This window comes from Silene latifolia, chromosome 3 (genome assembly GCF_048544455.1).
Source record: "Silene latifolia isolate original U9 population chromosome 3, ASM4854445v1, whole genome shotgun sequence".
Lineage (NCBI taxonomy): Eukaryota > Viridiplantae > Streptophyta > Magnoliopsida > Caryophyllales > Caryophyllaceae > Silene > Silene latifolia.
The window spans coordinates 55,122,581-55,143,979 of NC_133528.1; the positions used below are offsets into that span (position 1 = coordinate 55,122,581).

Here is a 21,399-nt window from a genome sequence, read left to right on the forward strand (position 1 = left end):
CATGGTTCATGCAAACGGGGAGCTCTCATGGTCTTGTCAAGATTGAAAGTTATGCTCTCATCTCCCACTTCTAGAGTGAGCTCTCCATGCTTCACATCAATCACCGCACCCGCGGTGTGTAAGAAAGGTCTTCCTAGAATGATTGGAATGTTGGAGTCTTCTTCCATATCAACAATGACAAAGTCCACCGGGATGAAAAATTTCCCAATTCTTATGGGAACATCTTCCCATATCCCTAATGGTGTCTTCGTCGATCTATCGGCCATTTGAAGTGTGATATTGGTGCATTTAAGCTCTCCCATCCCCAACCTTTTACTCACCGAGTACGGCATAACACTCATACTAGCCCCTAGATCACATAAGGCTTTGTTGATCGTGGTGTCGCCAATGGTACACGGTATTGAGAAGCTTCCCGGATCTTTGAGTTTTAGAGGTGAACTCCCTTGAAGTATTGCACTACTCACCTTAGTGAAGGCGATAGTCTCAAGCTTCCGGATCGACTTCTTCTTTGTGAGGATGTCTTTCATGTATTTTGCATAGGCCGGCACGTGATTGATTAATTCCGTGAAAGGAATTGAGACTTCCAAATTCTTCACAATTTCCATAAATTTTCCAAGTTGGTCATCAAATTTGGGCTTGGCTTGACGACTCGGAAAAGGAAGTCTAATCACAATGGGCTCCTTCTCCTTGACCTTGTCTTCATTTTTCATTGAAATTTCTTCTTTTGATGGTTCCCCATCCTTGGAGTTTTGCACAATTTCTTCTTTGTCACTAGCTTCCACAACTTCATCCTCAACTTGCTTCTTCGGTGCTTCATACCTTGTACCACTCCTCAAGTAAATGGCACTAACCGTTTCATGTCTTGGGGGATTACTTTGAGGTGGTAATTGCCCCTTTTGTCTTTGTGAGCTTGAAGATGCTAGTTGAGTCAATTGGGTTTCCAACATTTTGGTGTGAGCTAGGATGTTGTTGATGGTGATTTCCTTTGCTTGACTATCCTTTTGCATTTGAGTGAAAAATTCTTGTTGATTCTTTTGCATTTGGAGGACCGCTTTTTGAACATCAAAACCTTGGTCATTTTGTTGATTGTATGGAGTTTGATTTTGGTAACCTTGGTTTTGGTTGTAAAAGGGTTTTTGATTTTGGTTTCTCATGGGAGGTGGGGTGTATGTTGGTTGAGGGTTTTGAACATTTTGGCTTTTGTATGAGAGATTTGGATGGAATTTGGTGTTTTCATTGTAATAGTTGGAATAGGGGGTACCACTCTTGTATGCTTGGAAAGCATTCACTTGTTCATTTGTTCCTCTACATTCACTTTGGTCATGTCCCAAAGTTCCACAATTCTCACATATCCCACTTGGGATTGATGAAGATGCCGTCATGGCATTAACATGATGCTTTGGTGATTTTGAGGCTTCTTCAAGCCTAGCCATAGCTTTTTCAAATTTCAAATTGATGGTATCAATGTGAGCACTAAGTTGAGCACCCAATTGAGTAATGGAGTCCACTTCATGCTTTCCTCCTCTAGTAGCCTTGCGGGGTCTACTATATTGTGAGTTATGGACCTCCATTTCCACAATTATATTATAAGTTTGATTGTCATCAACTTCGGTGAACATTCCATTTGATCCCATGTTGAGAATGTTCCTTGAATCATCATAAAGACCGTTCCAAAATTGTTGTACCAAGAACCACTCGCTAAGTCCATGGTGAGGACATGAGCGACAAATTCCTTTGAATCGCGCCCAAGCTTCATACAAAGATTCTTCATCCCTTTGCTTAAAGCCCGTAATTTGAGCTCTTAGCATGTTAGTCTTTTCCGGTGGATAGAACTTTTTGTAGAAAGCTAGAGCCAACTTATTCCAAGAATCAATTCCGAGAGTAGCCTTATCAAGGCCTTTCAACCAATGTTTTGCGGTGCCAATGAGAAAAAGGAAATAAGACCCATCGAATTTGGTCTTGAGTTACACCGGTTTGAGAAATCGCATCACAATAGTCACAAAAGGTCTCCATATGAGAGTGAGGGTCTTCACTAGGCATCCCCCCAAATTGGCTTCTTTCGACTAATTGGATAAATGCGGATTTGGCAATAAAATTTCAGGTTAGATGTTGTGGTGTGGGAGTACCATTGGGTAGGTTCTCCTCGGTGGGTACGGAATGTGATGAAAACTTAGGCATTGTGGGTTGATTTTGTGTTGGATTTTGTGTTGGGTTCTCCTCACCTTCTCTTGCAAAAAGGGTTGATGAACTCAATAGTATTTGGTTTAATATCTACAACCTCACCAATACCTCTCAAAGTTCTCCTAGCAAGTCTTCTATTGGTTATCAAAGTTCTTTCAATTTTGTGATCAAAGGGTAACAAGTCACCTTGTGACCTTCTAGACATGCAAAATATCAAACAACTCGAAAACAATTAGAACAAACCTTGAGGAGTTTTACTTCCCAAAGGCAAAGAAAGACACAACTAATAACAATGTAAGAAAATATAAATCAAGTTAACACCGTCCCCGGCAACGGCGCCATTTTTGGTCGAGATGTGATGTCGTCGGGTCACATCCAATCAAACACATTTATAATACTCAACATACAACTAGTTAGTGGTAAGTCGAGGTCGATCCATGGGACGGTGGTTATTCAAATTATTCAATATAATTATGGTTGTGCTTGGGGTTGTGATACCCGTCGTTGTGAGTACCAAAGATAAAATTTATAATCTCCTATTAAGACTAACCTAGGCTAGTGGTAACAGGGTCGAACCACAAGGAGGCAGTTGTAAATTCTAGTTGCTCTATGTTTAGTCTAAGGTAACAAATGTGGGGGTTGGTTTGAATTGGTCTACAGCTAATAGTAAATAAAAACAGTAAACTAAATAAATGATTTAAACAGATAAAAGAAGGGTACTAGGATGGTCGGGTCATTATAGCTTCGGCGGCAGCAAACTAAGTCGGTCTGAATCAAACTCAGGTAAGGCGGGAAACAAAGAGGTCCTCTCGGTCCACTCTTAACAAATAACATCTCTCGATCTCGCTATAGGTCCCTAATGTCACTAATACTAACTTTCGTCCTGAAAAGCGACTAACGGTCTAAAATATACCTATCTTTCGATCTCAGCACAGTTTAGTCGATTTAATTGATGGTCAAATAACTTTCCCTATCTTTCGATCTAATGGGTCAGTCACGAAATAGGTATCTAACTGGTCGCATGCATTCGATTCGTTAAATACAAGATTAAATTCAATTAAAACGAATATGAACCCTACGAGGCCAGTCGATCGACTGAAAAGGTCAGTCGATCGACCAACACGCGAGACAGTTCTCCCTAATCTAATGCCGCCTATGCCATAAATCGCCTACATCCTAGCACTAAAAAATTAGCTACTCATGATGAAAGTAATAACAATAATAATACTAATAACAATTAATGAATTCATGCTTAGAGTAAATAACAACAATGATGATATGATAATTGGCTTTTGGGACACTAGCTATCAATTCTATACTAATAATGAAAGTAAAGCAATAAGTTGAAACTAGGGCAGAAAGAATACCGAGATTCAAGAGGAAAGATTAAGAACAATGGTAGAATTCCAATGCTAAAATCGATAACCCAAACCCTAGTTACTCGAAATAAACTAAAACTCAAGGCACTGTATTGTGGTGAAAACTTGGATAAAAACTTGATCAAAACTTGAATGCTAAACTGATGGTTTTATGTTACGTTATATAGCAATCAACGCAACATCTTATTTCCTAAACCTAAACTTCACGGGCTTCAAGATTCACGGTCTTTCAATTCACGTCTGGAATAGAAATCTGGTCGATCGATTGATAGTGCTGGTCGATCGACTGCTTCTCAGCAAACAGTGGCTTCTGGAACCCGAGCATTGGTCGATCGACTGGCTGAGCTGCTATTTGACTTCTCAAAACACGTGGACTTGTCTTTTGGGCCTTGAATTGCGCACCAAGCTCGTTCCTTAAGTGATTCCTTTACGTCATTTGCAATGCAGATTACTCGGGGACGGATTTGGCTTGATTTCCCGTTGAATTCTTCACATTTCTGCAATAATGTACAAAATACGAAAGTAGACGGAAATAGGGAGAAATGTAGCATAAACTACAAGAATGAGCTCTGAAATGCGTGTAAAATGGGATGTAAAACATCATATAAAAGACACGCATCAAACTTCCCCAAACCAAACCCTTGCTTGTCCCCAAGCAAGAACTAGACTCGATCTAATGACCTAATGGAACGAGTTCAATCTCAGAGCGAAATGCAACAAGTAAAGCCTAAGCCAATTTAATGCACAACCAACAATCAATTAGTAATGTGAATCATGCAAACGAATTATAAAGTCGTCAAAAACTGCTGCACCTTTGACTATAGAGACTTATCAAATTGGACTCTCGCGGGTCGCTCAAATCACTCAATAGGTATAGGTGAAAATATATGTAAGATAGAAAGAAGTAATTTTGTAGTGACTCTCACCTAACTACGACCTATGAAAACATGCCAGCAATAAAATATGAAAGTGACCTCTACGACCGTACATACGCATTCCAACCGAACAGATGACCAATGACACATGCCGAGGTATATATGGGTTATGTGAGGTATGGGTAAGAAGAGGCAAAATATTTATGGAAAAGTGGAGGTACAGGTGATCAAGCTAGTACCAAAACGGAACCATATGGCAACATCCTTCTTCTTGCTCAAAGACAAATGAAAAGGTGTTATAGCAAGCACGAAACTCACAATCTCCAAACTATCAAATCAATAAAACTCCCCATAAGATGTAAATGAAACGTGGGAGCAAAAATCGCCAAAAGATAAGGATTAAATTATGCGAATTGATCTCTTTTCTCGAATCTCAGTCGATCGACCATGTGTGGCTGTCGATCGACCCATTTGAACAGTACAGAACCTCTTTTGTTTTTTCTTTTTCGTTTCTTTTTCAATTTTTTTCTTTTTCTTTTGTTTCTATTTCTTTCTTTCCTCCTTTATTTCATTTCCCAACCGTCATCTCAACAGAGCAAACGCCACCAAAAATGAGTAACAATCCCGAAAACACAGACTACTAGCTTGACAAGGGACAGGCTAAATGTAGGATGTAGTAATGGGACAAAAAGGGGTATTTTTGGCAGTGTGAAGCTTATGGGTAAAATGAGAAAAGGAAACCTCTTCCACATGTGTCAACAAACCACAGACCGAATGCATACAGGTATTAAGTAGATCAAATTCATATTCATGCAAATTAAGGAAACATGTCTCATAAGGAGTACTACTCACATTCCTAAATGAACCGGTCATGAATGTCACCAGTTACAGGCTCTACTTCTCAGAAAGTATAAGTAGTTTACCAATTTTCTAAGTCAAGTCTCAAATCCAGCAGGTAATTCAACGAAAACTCGTAGGTATGCACTTATACGATTCTACTAATAACATGTCAATCTAGCAAGGCTCAGGCGAAACAGGTGCAAATGCAAAATTATCATAGAAATACTACCGTTCCGACTCGACCTATATGCTAAAATAAACGTGCATTTTATGGAATTTTTTGAAATTTTATCAATTGTTTTTTTTTTGAATTTTTCTGTATATATATAAAAGAAATGAAGAAAACAATGCAAAACAAAATTAAACGTGAATGCAAGCAAATGTGAAGCGACGCAAAACCCTTCCCCAAACCAAATCGCACAATGTCCCCATTGTGCAAAATCATGTAATGAAGAAAAGAGAAATGGGAATTTGCGAGAAAATAAATAAGAAAGACACAAAGGAAAGATATGGAACTCACAAGACTTTAAGCGCAGCAAAGGAAACCTCCCCAAACCAGCGTGAGCTAGGAGGTTTCGGAGAGCAGCAGTGCTACCAATAAGGACCTAAAAAGACAATTAAAAACCACGCATAAGACTGAGAAAACAATTTTGAAACGTAAAAATTGTGCACAAATGAGACAATAGAAGAAATAGATAATTCGACGGAAAATAAAGTAGAGTAGAAGACTCCCTTAGGTCCGCATATCGACCAAACACAGCAGGGGAGAGGTCGTGAACGAATGTAGCAGCAGCAGTGGTCGATCGACTAAGGAGATCAGTCGATCGACCAGGTGGGCGTGAACAGTAGCTCTGCAAAACGCAATTCAGTCGATCGACTAATGGTGCGATCGATCGGTGAAAACACTCTTCTTTGCGGCGTCCTATTTCTTCGTAATTGCTCAATGATTTGAGCTAACAAGCTCTAAATACCTGCAAATGCACAATAGTACGCGCCCAAAATTGCGCAAAACCCAGAACGAAGTCTAAAGTACTTAAAAATCCTAAACGAAATAAAAGCGAAGTTTTCACGCACACAAAAGAGCAATAAAATTGTCTTAAAAAAGCAAATAAAGAGAAGTTTATAACGAGCTTGATCAACTAATAGTTGATCAAGAAGGACCACGGTATGGCCCACTTCGGCTTCCGCCGGTCGCTAGAGGTAGCCTCAATGGTGCTCATCTTATTGGTTGCACCCTTCTTAGCGTCGACGGTCGGAGAGCTCAATGAATCAACTTCGTCATCTCCCCAATCAAGGACTCCCTCGGAATCGTCGGAATCCAGATCAGCCCATCTCACCTTGGCTGGCTCATCTTCCACTTCCTCATCAGTCCCATAGCTTAGGCATCCAAGACCTCCTCTTTGAATGATAGGCTTTGTCGCAGCTGGAGCATCCAACGGCTCTTCCTTCCCCAAACCAGCTCCTGCATTATCTAAAATAACAGATTCTTCCTCCTTCTTGCTCTCAACCTGGGGCGGAGGGGTTAACACAGCAGTAGTAATAGGGACAGTCGATTCGGGAAGCACAAAGTACGATCTCTTTTCAGAGACCGTATTACAAGTAACAGGCCACATGGCGTCCTTCTTTTTGGCAGGTTGGGCAAAAATGATAGAATGTTTCCCAACCTTGAAGGTCAAGGTTCCTAAACCGACGTCAATAACTGCACCAGCAGTGTGCAGAAATGGCCTACCTAAGATGATTGGTATATGGGCATCCTCAGGCATGTCAAGGACAACAAAGTCAACAGGAAAGAAAAACTTCCCTATTTGGACGGGTATGTCCTCTAGGACTCCTATAGGCTCAACCGCAGATCGGTCAGCCATCTGAACTGTCATGTCAGTGATAGCAAACCGGGTCAACTTGAGTTTCCTAGCTAAACTCAAGGGCATGACGCTTATACTGGCCCCTAAGTCACACAATGCCTTCTCAATTGAGAAGGTACCTATTTTGCAAGGAACGGAAAAGCTGCCCGGGTCCTCTAACTTATGGGGCGCAGTGTGAGACAGATAAGAACAAGACTCCTTGGTGAGTGCGACAGTGTGCACTGTTTCAAGTTACCGCTTTTTGGACAACAGTTGTTTCATAAATTTAGTGTAAGCGGGTACTTGGTTAACTAACTCAAGGAAGGGGACTTGCACATTTAGACTACGGATAACTTTCTCAAACTTATTGAAAGATACCTGTTCTTTGGTCGGCACAAGCCTCTCCGGATATGGGGCTGTAAGGAGTACCTTAGCCCTCTCTTCTAATTCACGCGCACCGGCATCCTTGGACTTAGGCTGAAAGTCCGTCACCTTCTCCTTGTTGAAGCTAGACCCCTCCTCAGACCGTCTCAAATGAGAACCATTGACCGTCATTGGATCGAACTTCGGAGTCGGGACTGACCCATCAGCACTCGGGTCTGCCCCTAAAATCTTCGGGACCGTGGTACCCCGAAACAAGTGGTCTCGGAGGTTATTTGGCATTAAAGGACGAAATTCTTCAGCATCAGCAGCGATCTCAGTCGATCGACCACTCTCCTCAGTCGATCGACTAAGATGTACAGTTCCAGAAGCTCTTGTAACCCGTGCTTCAGTCGATCGACTGGGTATATCAGTCGATCGACTGAAATACCTGGCAGACGCTTTTTTCTTTGATTTGTTCGTTGAAGCTTTCTTTTGACTCGTTTCTGGCTCATCTTTTCCAACAGCATCCTCAACCATGGCAGGACCATCAAGGGTGGACCCGCTCCTCAAAGTGATGGCATTTAGGGTCTCCTTTTGTTCCGGTTGAGTGGGCAAGTGTCCGGGAGCTCGAGTGTTACTTTTACTAGCCAGTTGAGCAATTTGGCTCTCTAGTAAGTTCATCCCGGCCTCTCTTGCTTGGGACTCCTTTAGCAACAGATTCTTGAGCTCGGAAAATTCCGAATTCTGTGATTGTTGTTGTTGCGGCACATAAGGAGGCTTTTGATATTGCTGTTGCTTTTGATGAGGAGGCACATATGGTTGTTGCTGTGGCGGAGGTTGAGTTGGATTCAAAACATTCTGGCTTCTCCAACTCAAGTTTGGATGTGGTGGCTCGTAGTAGGTGTTTGTCTGCCTATAGTGTTGAAAGGCAGCACAAGATTCAAAGGGACTAGGACAGTTTTTCGAGACATGGCCCTCAACTCCACACCTTTCACAGACGAAAGGACCGTCTGACACAGCATTGACTTGGTATATCCCACCTTTAGAAGCTCCTCCTAGCTCATACTTGTCAAACCTCGCAGTAAGAGCCTCAAGTGCAAATGAGAAGAGGATTCAGCGGCTCTTCTCGGTTTCCTCTCGAATTCCCATACTCGGCCTTGTGGGTAGCTAGATCGTCAATGATCTTCCACCCCTTGGTTGCTCCCAAATTTTCAGCAAATCTCCCGTTGGCTGCAGCATCCAAAATGGCCCTCTGATCGTCGTACAACCCATTGTAGAAATGATTGCACAAACTCCACTTTTCGAACCCATGATGCGGTATGGTTCGCACTAACTTCTTGAATCGGACCCATGCCTCGTGGAAATTCTCATCTGGCCCTTGTTTAAAGCCCGTGATTTGAGCTCTAATAGCGATCGTCCTTGAAGCAGAAAAGTACTTCTTGTAGAACGCCAATGCCAATGTATTCCAATCGTGATCTCTCGAGCGGTCCGGTCCAAATCTCTATACCACTCCCTTGCAACATCACGAAGGGAGAAGATGAACATGGTCTCTTTGATTTGATCCTGGGTCACGCCCGCTGGTGGGGGAATGGAGCAGCGAGAGTCAATAAAGGTCTCCATATGCCTTCCGCATCTTCATTTGCAGCTCCCCAAATGGTTTCTCTCAACCATAGTGATATAGGCGGGCTTTGGTTCGAATTTCTGGCATCTCCGTGTAACTCGAACCCCTTGTATAAATTGTCACTGTCGGCTCGGAATAACTAGCTATACTTGCTTCCTCGGCCATGACTGGAATTTTGGGAGAAGTAATGTCTCGGTGAAGAAGAAGTGGAAACGGGTGAAGATCGGGTCTTCTTGAACAGATCGTTCTCGTGATAGCTTGACAGAGTACTCGGCTCTTCCTCGTCCGTAATACTCTTTGTGTTCGCCTCAACTCGCGCAAGGATCTCTCAAGCTCAGGGTTCAACGGTACTAATTCTCCACCCTGTGACCTGCGCATAAGAAGAAACTACAAAAGAATATAAGACAAGTTTAAGGAACGGATGTCCCTTAAACTAAGAAAGACTAAAAACAAAAACAACTAAAATTAGGACTATTGCCTCCCAAGAACGGCGCCAAAATTTGATACCCGTCGTTGTGAGTACCAAAGATAAAATTTATAATCTCCTATTAAGACTAACCTAGGCTAGTGGTAATGTGGTCGAACCACAAGGAGGCAGTTGTAAATTCTAGTTGCTCTATGTTTAGTCTAAGGTAACAAATGTGGGGGTTGGTTTGAATTGGTCTACAGCTAATAGTAAATAAAAACAGTAAACTAAATAAATGATTTAAACAGATAAAAGAAGGGTACTAGGATGGTCGGGTCATTATAGCTTCGGCGGCAGCAAACTAAGTCGGTCTGAATCAAACTCAGGTAAGGCGGGAAACAAAGAGGTCCTCTCGGTCCACTCTTAATAAATAGCATCTCTCGATCTCGCTATAGGTCCCTAATGTCACTAATACTAACTTTCGTCCTGAAAAGCGACTAACGGTCTAAACTATACCTATCTTTCGATCTCAGCACAATTTAGTCGATTTAATTGATGGTCAAATAACTTTCCCTATCTTTCGATCTAATGGGTCAGTCACGAAATAGGTATCTAACTGGTCGCATGCATTCGATTCGTTAAATACAAGATTAAATTCAATTAAAACGAATATGAACCCTACGAGGCCAGTCGATCGACTGAAAAGGTCAGTCGATCGACCAACACGCGAGACAGTTCTCCCTAATCTAATGCCGCCTATGCCATAAATCGCCTACATCCTAGCACTAAAAAATTAGCTACTCATGATGAAAGTAATAACAATAATAATACTAATAACAATTAATGAATTCATGCTTAGAGTAAATAACAACAATGATGATATGATAATTGGCTTTTGGGACACTAGCTATCAATTCTATACTAATAATGAAAGTAAAGCAATAAGTTGAAACTAGGGCAGAAAGAATACCGAGATTCAAGAGGAAAGATTAAGAACAATGGTAGAATTCCAATGCTAAAATCGATAACCCAAACCCTAGTTACTCGAAATAAACTAAAACTCAAGGCACTGTATTGTGGTGAAAACTTGGATAAAAACTTGATCAAAACTTGAATGCTAAACTGATGGTTTTATGTTACGTTATATAGCAATCAACGCAACATCTTATTTCCTAAACCTAAACTTCACGGGCTTCAAGATTCACGGTCTTTCAATTCACGTCTGGAATAGAAATCTGGTCGATCGACTGATAGTGCTGGTCGATCGACTGCTCCTCAGCAAACAGTGGCTTCTGGAACCCGAGCATTGGTCGATCGACTGGCTGAGCTGCTATTTGACTTCTCAAAACACGTGGACTTGTCTTTTGGGCCTTGAATTGCGCACCAAGCTCGTTCCTTAAGTGATTCCTTTACGTCATTTGCAATGCAGATTACTCGGGGACGGATTTGGCTTGATTTCCCGTTGAATTCTTCACATTTCTGCAATAATGTACAAAATACGAAAGTAGACGGAAATAGGGAGAAATGTAGCATAAACTACAAGAATGAGCTCTGAAATGCGTGTAAAATGGGATGTAAAACATCATATAAAAGACACGCATCAGGTTGTCACAATTATAATGGGTTGATGATTCTAATCTAATAAAAGCAATAAACAAGCAACAAAAGGAAAGATGTAAACAATTGATTAAAGATGCTAGGATATCATGGGTTCATAAGGGATTCATGGGAGTTGATCATACAAACATGTTTCCTACTAGATGCAAGCAATTATTGTTGTGGTGGATCGAGTTGGTTTATATCTTACAATCCTAGGAAGGTTTGGGTCCCGGAGCCGAATCGATTAGATTGTACAACACCTACAAGTCGACTTAATCCTCCCTATCCAACTATATGCATGGTCTAATGAGACTCGAGTTGGTTTATGTCTTACAAGTCTCATTGAAAAGATAAGTGATGGTTGTAAATGCAAGGATTCATAGGCTTAGCATTTCATCAAACATAACATGTGCATAAGTTGAAATCACAACAAGCAAGCAAATTAATTATGGAAGCATATTAGATTAAGCATGAATCATTCCTCATGTTTATTTCCCCTAATTACCCATTAATCCTAGCCAAGTAACTACTCACTCATGATCAAGTTTAACATGTTAATAAGGTTGTCAATCATACTAACAAAGCCAAACATGATGAACAAGTAAGAAAGATTAACAATAAGTAAAACAAGGATTAAGAGAATTATACCTATGGAGATTCCAAAATAATAATGCAAAGAATAATAGAAGTACTTGATGATTGATGGAAGGTTGTCAATCTCCCAATAAACCCAAATGATCTTCTAATTACCCAATAATAAACTTGAATTACTCAATAATAAACTTGAACAATAATTAAGGAAAGATTAATGTGTAATTTGTGGAAAGATTAAATGATAATCTATTTTAATCTACTCCTAATCTAATCTAAGGAAGGATTGAATTAACCTAAAGAAAACTTGATTGTTTGATTATTACAAATGGGGTATATATAGTAGAGCATCATTAGGTTAAGCAAGGGTAAAATAGTAATTTAACAATGCTAATTGTTGGGTAGGGAATCGCTAGTCTTTCGGAGAGATGCCGGTCTCTTTTTGCTAGTCTCTCAAGAAATATGCGCGGATCATGGTTCACGTAGCAAGGAAGAACTTCCTGTCCAGGAATACGCTCGTCCCGAGCTGAAAACGAGCATCCAGAGCTTCAACCCGAGCGGGTTGAAATTGACCCGAGCGGGTTGAAATTGACCCGAGCGAGTTCATCAGTATCCTGCTCCAGATAGGCTTGACCCCCGCGGGTTGAGCTGATATTCCCTTTCTTTTTGCTTTTAAGCCTAAGATACCTCTATATACTCTTTATTTCTTCTTCCTTGGTCATTATTCTTGCCTCCTCTTCATACTTAGTCCATCAAATATCGTCAACAAGCTTTCAAATATGCACGAAAGACGGGAATTTCCGCCTTATTATCTCCTTTCCTACAAAACATATAAAATGCACTAGGAAAGCAAATAGGAAGGATTTGACGGATAAAATGGTCATGAAATGTTATAAAAGTATGCAAAATAGGTTCAATTAGGGACTAAATGTGCGCAAATAATGTTCACATCACCCATTAAACCAAGGTTGAAGGCCAAGGGAAGGGCATTGGGAGCATTGTAGAGAGAGGGGAGAGTGTTTTTGAGTAAGAAAGGAGAAGAAGAAGAAGAAGAATGAATGAAGGAGATAAGGTTGGGATAGGATGAAATCCCGAGATATCCTTTCTCGGGTACAACTCAGCACCACTCGACCAAGTGACCGGTTCACTCGACCGAGTGGCACTCACTCGGTCGAGTATACCCTTACTCGACCGAGTGCCAGCTCACTTGGTCCACCTAGAGTTCTACTCGGTCTACTGGAAGTCTACTAGGTCTAATGTAGGTCTTACTTGGTCTCGTAGGAAGGGTCATCCTTTACTTCCGAATACATGTGGGTTCCCTCACGTGTCCCTAGGTCTTTCGTGGGTCCCAAATTATCCGAGTATTACAATCTTACCTCCTTAAAAATGAACTTCGCCCCCGAAGTTCGCCACTCACTCTCTTTCCCAATTATTCCTCGGTCTTCTCTCAAGCTTCCATTCTCATTTCATGTTCGCTCTCTTGCCATCATCACTCTTATTGTTACACACGTATATCCCATCTATCCTAAGTTTCTTGTTCACTCTCAATACTTTCCCACGTATCGTACTCTTTCTTTTTCTAAATTTCCGAGTTCTTACATTCATTACCCCTAAAAGAGAACTTCGTCCCGAAGTTCGCTATAAGTCTCATATGACACTCTCCCGGTAATCTGGCATTATTGTCCAATGTTGTGTTCTCCAAAGGGTCTCGGGTTGTTTCACTATATCACTTGTCATATTGCGCCGCTACTACACATACTAGTGTTACAAACTCGTCATGTGGCATGTACTAGCCACTATTGTTTACTTATCCACTACCATTACGGAATGCATACACCTTTCATGTACTTTATGCCATCATATAATCATTCGTAGCTTGACTATTTTCGTATACCGCCCAGACAAGTGACAAGATCAAATGTAAACAACTCATAAAGGTCTATAATATGGGTTTTCTATGGTCATTTGACTCTTAGTAGGTCGGTATAGTCCAAAATCAGGTTCAAATGCGTCATAGGTGGTTTAAAATTCCTAGAAAGGGTCAAATTCCAACGCACTCGGTTGAATTCAGCAGTTACTCGGCCTAGTCAATGTCACTCGGTCGAGTGGGGTTTTTTTACAGGAGGTTTCCATGTCTGTCTTTTGGCCTACTCGATCGAGTGAAGGCGTCACTCGATTGAGTGGGCCGTCACTCGGTCGAGTAGAGAGGGTACTTGGCTGAGTGTTACTGGGTAGTTTAGGTTTTCGGCCACTAATGGCCTCCAAGTTCCCCTATGGTCGAGCATACATGCAATGGAGTCCAAACGGTGATTACCGCACCATCCTAGCATACAAGGTCCACTAGTATTGGCCTTATGGCCGGCTTACATCACGTGAATTGAATTGTTCAAAGTTTTAAATGATAAAGAAAAGTCCTAAAAAGTCCGAATCATAAAACCGCCACTACGGGGAGGGATTCCTCTTCTTACCAATGTTTGACACCCATCTTGCCCACCGGGAACGACTCTTCACCGTCTTGATTCCTCCATGAGCTTGCTCCTCTTCATTGTCCCCTTCCTCCTCTTCATTCTCCTCCTCATCCTCCGGTTCCCTACGAGTCCCCTCCTCCCATACTTCATCAAGGTCCATGGCCTCTGCCGCCAAAGATGTTCCCGCCTCACTTCCACTCCCTTAGTAGACATTGCTAGGATAGATCCCGGTATCACCCATATATGGGTCACGCAAGTGTCCCACGCTAAAAGGAAAGTTGATCTCCCAATCCAATGGTTGGATACCATAAGTCTTGAAGACTCTGGAGGTGTCTCCGGGTCCGGACCAAAAGCTAGGGCGGTGGGCGGGTCGTACTCCTTGATTATAGGCCGCCTCGTGCATGTCTCTCAACACAAGGTCGATGTTCACTCGTTTTATGAGGTACGACATAGGATATTTGGAGTCAAAGGTGGGTGAGGCTTGGCCAAAGTTCCCGGCATATGGTAGGGCATCATAGTTGTAGGAATGGAGTGAGGGAAAAGATGTGGGAGCTTGCTCGACGGGAGCACGATGTGATGGAGGTAACGGAGGTGCCTCCCGCCTCTCAGTAGCATCATCTAGGTCAAAAGTAAGGCTACTAGGGATAGTATACCTTTGGGCCTCGAGGCGGGGTGATCCCTCTCTCTCTAAAGGGGAAGTCAGGGGTAGTTCCTCACCGGCGGGGAGCTTCATATACCACTCATCATCAACCCTCCAAGAGTAGGTGTCGTCGTCCTCCTCCCCATCCACAACCCAAGACTGAGCCCTCAACCAATCAAGATCGAAATAAACAATTTTCTTGGACATGGGTGCATCCACCGCCCCCGGTTCGTAAGCTAGAAAGTTCTTGGCCAACCGAGTCACCAAGGCCCCACAATCTAAGGAGCATTGGTCCGACTCGGCCATCCTCCCAAGGGCAAGACACACCAAAGACATGGGATTAAAGTGGAAACGACTTTCATGGCGGGGGTTAAGGTAGGAGCTCAAGATCAACACCTCCGTGGAGTTGAGTTTGCTCGGGTCCTTCCTCCCATAGAGGAGGTTGGTCAAGGAGCACAAGCAAATCTTTAGGAGGGGGAATCAATGTCACTAGTCTTCATGTTACTCACACTAACCTTTTCCTTGCTCGTGTAAAGATGGTAATACTTTGAAGCTTTCATGTCTTTATCAACCTTATCATGGTGACCCATAACTCGCTTACCCACCCCTAGATAGTTGTCAAAAGCATCACTACCTAGGTTGAAATGGGTATTCTTGAGCCTAAAACTCACATTATGGGTCTCCTTGTCATAGGTGAAGGAGCTCAAAAACTCAAGGGTGAGGTTGTGATAACTTATCTCCTCCAAATTGTACAAACCCTCCAGTCCGAGAACCGTGCAGATGTTATGCACCTCCTTCTCTATCCCTAGGGTCTCCAAGGTACTTACCGACATGCACTTGGTTGGGGCCATCCTCCTAGTGGCTAGGACCTCGAACTTATCCCGGTTCTCCTCACTCCCAAAAGCTATAGACGGGTAATCCGGGAGGGTGATAGCGGGCAGTGCTTCTTGTTGAGGTTGGGGAGCATTCCTTCCACGACCGCTTCTAGCGTTCCTTGCCATGCTACAAGAGAATCACACACAAGATATGGAATGGGAAAGGTAAGAATTGGAAGAAAATGTAGGACGTGAATGAATATTTTCTCAACTTCCCAAATTGATGAATATCAAATGAAGGGGATTTCCAAGATAGTTTCTTTACATTTTAACCAACTTTTCAAAAATTTTCTCATGTTACAAATCCTTTTCCAGAAATTAAAGGCTCTTGTGATATAATACGGTTTTAAAACATGACTTTTATTACGTGTATTATTCTTATTCATCATTCAACTTGATAAATATTGACTCAACCATGACACCCTACACCAGTTTCTTATCATATTAGCCATTTAACAACACTTTAAAGTCTTACATAAGAGGTTACATGTTGATGTCATCAATTGAACTTGTTAAGCTTGATAAAAATGAGAATTAGTTGGGCAAAATTTTAAAAGAGGTCTGGGCAAGTGAAATGCTTTCTTGTCATTTTAAAGTTTTTTAGTCGAGCAAATTTTAAGTGTAAGGCTACTTCAAGCATCATGGTTTGGAGTTTGGAGAAATCATGAGAAAGTGACTCAAGTAGTAAACAAAAAAATTTAAAAATTGGCATGGCTAATGTCGGATTTTTCAAGAATTTGAGGCAAAATTTTCCTTTAATCCCTCTTATATATTAGTAATAACCATAAAATTCTCAATCCCTCAACATGGAAAAATTATCTTTAAGACATGAAAATGCATTGTTCATGGAAAAATTTCACCCGAATTTTAAGACAAAATTGGTTTCATTTTGGGACCACATACCACATTATCAACCAAGATAATGGTCTCATAAGGCAATTAAACCAAGTTTTTACTCATGAAAAATCGAAAATTGGGCATGACTTGTCTAGAATTCGAAAATTTAAGACGAAATTTATACATAGTAAACAAGATCCATTCATGATAACAAAGATTAAGCCGTTGTTGTCCAATTAAACACAACAACAATAAACAAAATCCCATTATTGACTCAAGAACACCATTTTCGAGTTCAACAATGGTGGACAAAATTTAATCACAAAAGTTTGATTTTTATCAACAACAATAGTGTAAAAAGCTTACTAGTATCATGAATTAAGCAAAATGAACAACTAATTAACAAAACTCAAAGGATTTAAGAGTAGATATAAGAAAACTCAAATTGGAGAAAAAGATGGAAGAAGATGAATAAGCTTATCTTGACTAATTAGTGGGATTAGATGACAAAAGTGGAGTAATAGGATGAATTCCAAGTAAAATAGAACAACAATGGAGGTTTTTGGGGAATTTTGGAGAAGAAAGAGATGAAGATATGGATATATGAAGGTAAGAATGAAAAATTGGGGGAAATAAGAGCTCTTAGCCGAGCGGTCCAACCCGTGTGAACCCACTCGGCCGAGTGCCGAGTGTACTCGGTCGAGTACGATTCCACTCGGTCGAGTGGATGATCCACTCGGTCGAGTGACGGGTTTTTCCAGAATGTATTACCTCCTAGAACTGGGTCCACTCGGTCGAGTAAAGGGTCCACTCGGTCGAGTGCTTGCTTCCTCGGCCGAGTTGGTACTCGCACTCGGTCAAGTGATTCCGTTGGGTTTAAATTTTCAATAGAATTTTATCGATGAATTTCCTGCAAGAGAATACAAGGTTCGGGAGTCCACCGTCTATTGGTGACTCGTCCCGAGTTAGTTCATACGTTGTTCTGCTTACCATCTATGGTGCACCACCGTAACACTAGTGGCTACTCCACTAGTATCCATTACTACTCATACATGATCAAGGACACTAATAGGCATTCAATTAACACACAATGTAATGAAAAAAAAATTAAACTATTACCCATACACCAACATATGTTAAATCATTTCCAAAACACGCTATTCACATTAATTTAAACATTCAACTTCCATACACATGCGAAATTCATAGAATGCAAGAGTCTAACCACAACCATGTCATTCATGCAATCACAAAACATTGTCTATATCATTCACCCTTACTTGTAACCACCCACGTAGTGACCGACCGAAGCAACATGTAGTAGTTTTTATATAAGGGCGCCCACTCATCCAAAACCGATCTCCTATTGTACTCGTGTCGGATTTATTTTATTAGACATACCTAGGTTCATCTTGGTTCATTGGTTTGGGTTCCAAAATCGAAGCTCTGATACCACTTTGTAACACCCCCTTCTTACCCGGCCAAGGTAATGGGGAGATGTTACCTTCTCGGTTTCCCGAGGTAGTGAAATCGGAGTCGCAATTGAGAAACAATTAAATTAAATAAGTATTTAGTGGATTACAATAGACATGAATGAATTAACGAAATGAATAATACAACTCATGACTACTAAACTAATCTAGTTAACTATGCTTGACTCGAATGTCATCACGGCTCGTCTCGTCTCTCGCAAGCAACCAAAGCTAACCTGTAAACAACTGCTCCCCATATGATCGAAAATATCATATGGATCAAGACAGGCCACCTCGAAAATAGGTGACATTTACACGGACACAACAAACGTCAGTTTCAATACATAAACATAAGACATGACTCGATAAGCATAGACGCGACATAATTATGTGAATGAGACTCAACTATGCAATCACCATACCGGTACCAGGACACGCCCAAATGTACTCACAACCACCTGTGTCAGGGACACGCCGACGACACCACACCTCACACAAAGGTATCGGGACACGCCCAGACGTACCGGGTCCGGAAGCCAACCGGATCCTCTGCCAGATGTCGTGCCTCAACCACACGAGTCCCTCCGTGACTCAAGCCATTAATGTGCACATCCCCCTTAGAGTGGGAAGCTCCAATGGGTGACCCGAGCGCAAGACGGTTTCCCAACCATCTTACGTCTCCTCAACAATCAAGTACCACCACCAAAGACTTCCAACATAATACAACCACAACCATGTATGACCAATGGAAGAACAACATTTAACATATGACCAAATTCATGAATTCAATCCCACATGCATACTAACCGACTCATGAATGCACTAGTAAGGAACGACACCCAAATATGCATACACAATATTGAAACCGAGTAGGATAACCTACCTTTTAGCATAATCCACAAGCTAATCGAAATCACCAAGTATCCATCTAAAACCGTCTCATCCTACATAAGTCATGTAATAACTATCACAAACCACTCTATACTATATTGTAACATAAAATCCCTTGTTATTAGTCACTAATTACTCATTTTACATAACTAAATACTAATTAACCTCTCTTAGTAAACTCTAACTCAAAATTACTCATAAGACAAAGAGGAAAAGGTGAGATTTCTACTTACAGAGGTAGATCGGGAAAAAGGAGAGGTGTTCCACCATTAATCCAAGTTTGATGGTCAAGGGAACGGCATTGGGAGCATTTTAGAGAGAGGGGAGAGTGTTTTAGGGTAAGAAAGGAGAAGAAGAAGAAGAATGAAGGGATAGGGTTGGGATAGGATGAAATCCCGAGATATCCTTTCTCGGGTACAACTCAGCACCACTCGACCGAATGACCGGTTTACTCGACCGACTCACTCGGTCGAGTATACCCTTACTCGGCCGAGTGCCAGCTCACTTAGTCCGCCTAGAGTTCTACTCGGTCCACTGGAAGTCTACTAGGTCTAGTTTAGGTCTTACTTGGTCTCGTAGAAGGGGTCATCCTTTACTTCCGAGTACATGTGGGTTCCCTCAAGTGTCCCTAGGTCCTTTGTGGGTCCCAAATTATCCGAGTATTACATTTTTACAGTTAAGGATCTCAACGTTCATACTTTCCAGTGAAGGACCTCTTATCTATTTTCCATCAACTTAACGTTAACTATCATGGCTGCTGGAGTTTTGTAAAGAATAAAGTGGGCAGAATTCAATGTGACGGTAGAGCTAATGTTCTCTTAATAAATAATGTAAATACTTAAATAGCTGGATCCAAAAATACGTAAACAAATGTGATCCATAAATTTGATTTGACATAATTCACTTTTATGAGTTTTTTTTTTTTTTTTTTTTTTTGTGGTAAAAGTTAAGTATATTGATATCAAAAAATAATTACATCATAATGTTCAAGTGAATGTACAAAAACACCCAAAAGAATTAGCTAAATTTGTCGAATCCACCTAGTATCCCTAGTAGGTAGAACTGATGTATTTTTTGCCCAAAATCTCACAATAACATCCTTGATAACTTTCCTAGCAATGACATCAGGCCTCAGGACATAAGACTCCAATCTGGCTTTGTTCCTTGTATTCCAAATGGAGTAAGTAACTCTTACATGACACGCTGTTGAACCATATAATATATGTTTATGTTTTGATGATATCAAGGTGCTTTATAATTTATATATACTCGTTGCGCGTAATCGTTTGTTTAAGTCTTTTAGATTTGACTTATTTATTACAAGCAACAAAGAGAATTGTGGTGGAAGTATATGGTGGTCAAGCCTCAACTGAAGATCAAATTATCTGAAGATTCATTCAAGTATTATGAGAAGACGAAGTCCGTCTTAAGATTAATCAAGCATGGATGATGAAGTAGCCTATACTCGAAGATCTCCTATGAAGATTAGAATAGTATAGGTGATTATCTCGTAATGGTAACTAAGAGTGAATTTCTTTTATTGGTAAAGTTATAGCTTTGCAGCTATAACATTACTAGTAAAAGAGCTCAATGTTATAGCTCTACTACTATAACATTGAGATGCTGAGTTTATTTCACACGACATACATTGTTTCAAGATTGTTTTTGAAAATTGTTTTAAGTTTATTTTAAATGTTTTAGTAAAAGTATTTATTAAATAAAGCCCGGTTTAATGCGGAGTTTGGTTTTATGTTAAACATTGGTTAGTAGTTGTTTTGGGTCAACTTATGAGTTGGACCATGCTACTAATTAGAGTTTTCATATAGCTACTCCTAAAACCTAAATTCTAACCCAATATTAAGCTAGGGTTTACACGAGTCACGAGGCATATGAGCCGTGATATCTCGTGTGACCTAAGGTATATTTTGTAAATATTTTATTCTGTAAGGAATATGTTTACATATCTTTTATATCTTACTTGATATGGTTGTTTATGATAAAAGATATTCTTGTTATAGAAAATCTTATCATATCTTAGAATTTATGGAAAAGATAATAATAGAATAAATTGTATTCTATCTTTTGGAATATTCCTTATTATCTTTTAGGCTTTAAGGAAAGAAATAATAGAAGATATGATTTGTTTACATATCTCTTATTTTCGGCCATTAGGGTTTCATGAAACCGAGTAGCCTTGCTCTTTCCTTCCTATAAATACTTTGCTTTTGCAACATTTAAATTAGTGACCTTAAGCATAAAATGTAATACCCGCCCTTTTAGGGATCCCTTTGACCAGCGTTGACTGTCCTTGGGGGGCGGGAGTAACCTTAGGGAAGTAAGCCAAACCATCTTGGGGTGCGTTTTAAGAGTGGTACTCGATAGAGTAGAGGCTACTCGATCGAGTAGCTAGGGCACTCGATCGAGTAGGGGGTTACTCGATCGAGTATGTTGGGTACTCGATCGAGTGCCTGGTTTTCAGCGAGGGTTTTATATCGCGTTTTGTTAAATCCGCAAATCACT

At 40.8% G+C, this 21,399-nt stretch overlaps 1 non-coding gene across 1 annotated transcript; it reads left to right on the plus strand.

Annotated features, from left to right (window-relative positions):
* The first annotated feature begins 1,701 nt into the window (after positions 1-1,701).
* LOC141650832 (small nucleolar RNA R71) lies at positions 1,702-1,808 on the plus strand. The gene has a single exon (XR_012546844.1). It is a non-coding gene; the product is annotated as a small nucleolar RNA R71 (small nucleolar RNA).
* The last annotated feature ends 19,591 nt before the right edge of the window (positions 1,809-21,399 follow it).